Genomic DNA, 6,927 nt, shown 5'->3' with positions numbered 1-6,927 from the left:
AAATGTTACCTTCTAAACGTTTCCATACGAATATTTGACCGGATTTGGGATTTTATATTTATTGTTTTCTCCGTTTCATGGTATGAGATATCAGCTATTTCTGGTGAGCCCATTCTTCATCCATAGATTTGTTTATATTTTTCTCAGTTGAATTAAAATATGTTGCGTTTCAGAATAATCAACAGTAAGGCTTAATGTACGTTGTTGGTGGTTTTTTTGTATCATATCAGTTGGTTGGTAATGTTTCAGAGTCCAACGCTACGATCGCTGTATTTATGGCTTCATTTTTCGCATATTTGTCTACATTGATACCACTTCTAATGTTACCAGAATAGAGTTTGCTTGTATATTTATTGATTCTAACTAGTTGATGAAGTTTTTGTGTCCTTGACATATGTAAGTCGTCTTTGCATGATTGGTTTTATGACAAAGTCTACAAATTCCGAGATTTGGTTTATTGGGCTCGAGCAGCCATTTCTATTGAGACGTTGGATGATGATTGTTCATTCTACTTGGGTTTTGTGTATTTTTGGCAGGAGATACCATCGTATTGTACAAATTATTCTACTTATGGGAATGGGGAAACTGTAAATCACCTCGTCAATGATCTTCTTGTCGCAGATAAATGATTTCATATACAATTTCCATCGTATAGTTAATGTCGCCAAGTGTTGCCTTAATGTACATTAATAGTGTACATTTCGCAGCTGTCTATAACTTTCTTTAATGTCATTTGTCGTATTCACAATTGCTATGCCTCTTACTTTATTGATGGGTTTTATTGTGATTTATTTGTTTTTAGACAGATTGTTCAGAGCAGTCTTGTCTGGTAGAGTCATGTTCTTTCTGATGTGGGTTGCGAATGGAATTTCCTCTATCGATCTAAGTTGCTTCGAGACAGTTTTACAATTTGGGGTTTTCCGCCGTTAGTAGTGTCGACATTGGATTTATCTTAGAGCAGATGTCTGACTGATGAATTGATCGTTTGTTTCTCATGATATTGCACAATCTTATGATGCGAATAGATTAATTTCAAGCTTTTGCTTGATGCTTTGATTTCAACATTTGGTAAGGTTTGATTTGCAAGATTTTTAATGAATCTGAGAATCTTCCTTAGTTCTTGCTTTTTAATCTTCGAATTTCTGTTTATGTTCTTCCTGGCGTTTTTTATGTTTTTGGTTTCCAAACAGCAAAACGATACCAAAAACGAAAGGCAAAGACGCTTTTCATAGAATTCGTGAAAACTGCAAAAAAGCAAGGTAAGCTAGCTTCAAAAGTCAAAAAGGTCTTCTCTTTGTTCAAAAACCCTGACCAAACGGTCTTTTTGAGGCCGGCACATCCTCAAAAAAGAGTACTAATGTAATACAAAACTATGTGTCTGTCACCACACATCGAGACATAAAAAAACCCAGAAAATTCAACAAACGAAAAAGGCTTCTCAAACAAATAAAGCAAAAAGACCAAATCACAAACATAAAACCTTTTTTCGGGGGCCAAGGTCACATGACCAGGGTCAAGGAATGATTAATTCACCGGTTTCTCGCCATGTTTGTCGTTATCATGAAATCACACTACTATTGATCTACTCACTATAACATAACACTTTCAAAGGTAGAACCGATATGTAAAGTTGCCCTTATTTCCTATGATATTGTTTCAGTGTTCAGACAGAGGTCATTTGTAAATAATCAATAATTTCATAATAGTTTGCAACTTGTGTTTAGCTTATTGGCTACGTTTTGGTACATTTATCATTTGTTTTGAGTTTACGGATCATCAAGACAAATTGTACATTGCCTTGAAACTATTATATGCTGGACACAGGCTTCATCAACAGTAATTCAATATTATCACACGATATTATGGGAGATATTTTGAATTTGGTCGACCATTTTGGCTTTATGACGTTATCACAATAATAGATTTGCATCAATTTTATGTTGTATTTGTAATTTAGGATGTTTGTGTCAGTTTATTCAAAATAATATTGAAAAACTGCCTGAATTAGCAGTATTTTACCATTTTAAGCAATATAACGGCGGCCATTTTGAATTTATGACGTCATCACAATAATTAATTTGCATCAATTATATGTTTTGTCTGTAATTTGGGGTCTTGATTTCAGTTCAGGCGATAAAATGCTGAAACAGGCTTAATAACAGTGCTTTAACATTTTAGACAATGTTACGACTGACATTTTGAATTTGGTCGGCCATTTTGGCTTTATGACGTCATCATAATAATTGATTTGCATCAATTTTATGTTGTATTTGTAATTGAGAATGTTTGTGTCAGTTTACTCAAAAAAATATTGAAAACTAGCCGAATAAACTGTATTTTAACCATTTTTAAGCAATATAATGGCGGCCATTTTGAATTTATGACGTCATCGAGCCTTTCCGGTGGCCCAAATTTTTGGAGCAATAGCTAATTTTGATCTACACATGTATGCGAACCTCTGTAGCAAATTTGGCACTTTGTCATCCGTGTAACGATATTTTTGTTAAGCCACCTGACTAATAGATTTGTCATGCATTTTGTCCTTCACAGCAACCCCACAATTGTCTCTACGTCATAAGCATTGGCTGTATCAATGTGACGATATCCTATGTTCATAGCTGTTTTCATTGCTTCGCCTACCGGACTTTTATTTGCCTCGTGATCGGAGTGCGTATTTGCGTAAAAGTTGGCGACGAACAGACAGGCAGTCGAAAAAAGTGAAAACAAAATAGCTATATGGGGTCAGTGCTCTGACACATCGGGTAACTTCAATCGTATATAGACTACTATCACCTAATAGCATTTGGAGTTTCACATTGTCACAATGACAACAAAAAAACGCCAACAGCAAATACAACAACAGCAACCACAAAAGCGAGTTTTTGTCGAAGACAATGCGTTCCTGAGCCGATCTTGTGGGTAAACCAATCACCATCTGAGATTTCAGAGCGCTTGTTCTCAAAACGCTATAGGTACTCAGAAATTGAAGCCCGCTGCTATTTGCTCTGACTGCGCGTCTCGGGGACGTAAGAGATCCACTTTCGCTTTGCTCTAACAAACGAGGTCCTGAAGCAAACAATATCGGCACCGTGGTCTCATTTAAAGCAGACACTCTATTGCCCGAGATTGATTAAAGGTCACGTCATGCTACATCTATTTGAAGAAAACAGGTTACTTGCTATAAGCGATTTAGTGTAAAACTTTGACCTAAGTGTAACTTAGAACTGTCTTGTTATACTACGTGCAACATTGTGCTGCTTTAACAGTTATACACCAAATAGGTATTGTGTTCCAGAAGACTTCTTGATTGCTGCAATAAATGGATTCTGTATGAAATCAATCGATGTTTGCACTAAAATAACCAGATATGAACTGAAAATGCTCAACGTTGGTCAAGTCAATTCAGATACATATCCCAAATAAGGAAATTTCATTAAATATGCAAAGTAGGAATTATACTTAATGTGGTCCCTTTATACCTTTCACAGCCGGTATATATTGATGTAATCAACATTTGTAGCAAATCTCATCAAATTGTTTGCAGTCGTTCTCAATGTCTATCCGTTTTTTCTAAAATCATTAATTATGCAAATGAGCAAAAAGTAAGCAAACCACACTCACCAAAAACTAATCAGTTCTTGACATTTGCAAACTGAATGTTCGTACCAGATTTGATTCTGATCTGATTAGCCGTTTTTGAGATATCGACCAACAGACAGACAGACAGACAGACAGGCTGACAGACAGACAGACATCGCTGCGACATAATCTCACGTGTGTGAACACGTGAGCTAAAAAGGGCTCAGGGCCATTCTTTATTGAAGTGACCATTGTAACAGGTCAGCATGCAAGCTACAGTGCAAAGGCCCGTTACACAAGAATCGTGGCATGATCTCTTATACATCTTGCAAGCCAAACAGGTGTTAAGGAGAACAATTGACCAGTCGAGTTAGATATTTTTCGGGATATTAATAAACGAAAACAGACAGTAACATCATCTTATGCAAAATTTTCATGTTTTCTGGAGGTAATCTGTTTGTTCATTTAGAAAATGTGTGTGAATAAGACGGCATGCGTTACTCAAAGTTTAGACGAAATAACTCCGTCTCATACGATAGTCTTCCCGGCCATCACATACCACTCTTGCATGACGTATCTTCATGCCGCCAATCCATAATATGTACCCAATCCAACTAAGGGAATTTCAACACCGTCTGAAAGCCTAGCTCTCATAGTAGCCGTGTATGTTGTCCTCCGTACCAGTTTCCTAACTTGATAAATGTTTCTTGTACTGCAAAATGCAAATTGGTCTGTCGTGTCGAGAAGGCGGCGCTGGAGAGGTCACATGACCTGGCTATGAACTTAGTTACATTGAGATATAGGGTCATGACACGAGTGCCCTTGAACCCTTTATTAGATTAAGTGGAGGAACAACATGAAAAACTGGAAGTAGGACACGTGTTAACAAACTCGATGACGTTTTGGAGAAAAAGTACTATTTTCCATCGTTTGGGACACAGATTAAGATTAGAGGAAGGTATAATTTTATGAACCCAATTTGGAAAGCGTAGTGGAAAAAATTAAAATCCGATCGAGCAGCTATTCCTTGGATCGATTTCCTAACAGTTGGTACCGTTGATGACTGTGTAGAGACTTTCTATGATCTCATTATGTCAACTATTAAAGAACACGTGCCGCGAATCAAACTTCGGCGCCGAGTCCCTCCTTGGTCACTATAGGGGAAAATTGTGAGACTATAGCGAAATGACGCTTTCTCGCAATCAGTGAGAATCTGTTCTTATTCTCTCACCGCTGTCGGTGAGAAAATTTTAATCTCCTCTGGAGATTGGTGAGAAATGCACTCCTTGGCGAGAATCAAGTGTGAGAACAAATTCTCACCGGCGAGAATGGATATTATCACCAAGTACAGTGAGAATAGAAATTCACTGGCGAGAATCATCAAGACTCGCCGTTCATTGGCGGGAATCAGCAAGACTCCCCATTCATTGGCAAGAATCAGAATTTCAATTCTACTGTACTTGGTGAGAATTTCCAAAATTTTCTCACCGACAGCGGTGAGAATAAGAACAGATTCTCACTGATTGCGAGAAAGCGTCATTTCCTCGCTCTAGTCTCGCAATTGTTCTCTATAGTGGGTATGATGCAGAGCTAATCGAAGCATCAGAACTGAAAGAACTCAGACATCATACCAAAAGACGTATACCTGGTGCTTAAGAATGTAGAACTCTTCATTTAGGCTCGTACCTATTCTAGAAATTAGCAAAGCCAAAATACAATGACTTATAATGTTGTTTCAAAAATATGTAAGAAATGATATCAAGGCGAGTATACCATGTAAAGTGTGTCTCTTCTGAACAACAGCATGGTTTCTTTTTGAATGGGCGATCCTGTGAGAATAATCTATCTGTCTTGCTTAATGAAGTTCGTATTGCTGATAATGAGTCAAAACAGTTGAATGTCATATATACAGATTTTTCCAAGGCATTTGACAAAATAAATCATAAATATCAGTTTACAAACTTAGTAAGTATGGAATACAAGACATCCTCCTTGACTGGTTAAAGATCCGAGATAGTTACTCTTAAAGGGTGTAGATCAGACCCTGTTTTAGTTAAGTCCGGGGTTCCGCAACTAGGACCACTGTGTTTCATTCTTTATTTGAATAACATTTTTGGCAAATTTAAATGTGGCTCATTAGGCTTTGCTGGCAATCTGAAGTTGTTTATGATAATACGTAGCGTGATTGACTGTTCAATATTACAAGAGGATATCGATTACTTATCCACATGGTCTTAGAAATGGAAAATGCACCTTAATTATGCCAAATTAAGTGTGTAGTACTTCGTGTTTCTTGGAAAGAATTGCCAATTGACAGGGCATATAACATCGATGCACACAATTTGAAGAGGGTTTATAGTTACAGTGATCGAGGTGTGACACGTGACACCAAGTTAACTTTCTAACTCATGCTGTTTCCATTATCACTGATGCACGAAGATTACACAAAATATTTAACAAGGTTACGCTGTACAGCTTCTAGCTTGTCTGAGTACACTTTGTCAATACTGTTCCCAACAACTAAGGCACATTCAAGTTTAGTTCTGACGAATTGTGTAAACCACGAGCAGGCCATCCACCGACAATCTTTTCCAAAACCTTGTACGCATGCCAAAATAAGATTTGATGATTATTCATAGCGATGAGCTGTGTGTTAAGTTTAATTTTTGAATGCTTTCTAAAAGGCGCACTTATTTCGACCTTGTTTTTCAATACAAGTCAATTAATACCCTTCTTGATTGCCAACCAGTTTTTAAATTTGCACATTCAATTGGCAATCAACTAGACAGAAAAGGACATTTCATGAACGTGGTGGTAGAGTTAAACTTACCAGCAATTCAAGTTTTAATCGCATTGTAAAGTTACATAAAATATTTTATCAATGTCTGCTAATTTTTAATGTTTCCGCTTCGAGGTTTTAAAGGAAAGGTAAAAGCGTTTGTTTTTGATTTTATGTTTTTCCTTGTTGTGTGTCATTTATTTTAAGTAACTGAACTCAGACTGGCTTTCTTGTTCTATAACGAAACTTCACATGTTTTTACTAAAACGCTCCTGTAAGTGCGGATGAAATATGATTTTACCCTGTAGCATATCTGATTTTGAGTTCGAAACATATAAATAAATAAATAAATAAATAAATAAATAAATAAATAAAATGAGTGACCGATTGAACTTACATCAGACAGAACCCGAAAAAGATGTGTGGACCATTGACATCATCACCACAATTACGAATGTGGTTGGCGAGTCCCGTTTTCCGGTAGAATAATTGTATAACGTTAACGCTCTATTTCGTTGATTTGAAAGTGCAGACACAGGGCGGGCTTCAACATTTTAATCATTTACTTC

This window comes from Ptychodera flava, chromosome 2 (genome assembly GCF_041260155.1).
Source record: "Ptychodera flava strain L36383 chromosome 2, AS_Pfla_20210202, whole genome shotgun sequence".
In the NCBI taxonomy this organism is placed as follows: domain Eukaryota; kingdom Metazoa; phylum Hemichordata; class Enteropneusta; family Ptychoderidae; genus Ptychodera; species Ptychodera flava.
The sequence above is the reverse complement of the archived record's forward strand: the minus strand, read 5'-3'. Positions refer to the sequence as shown.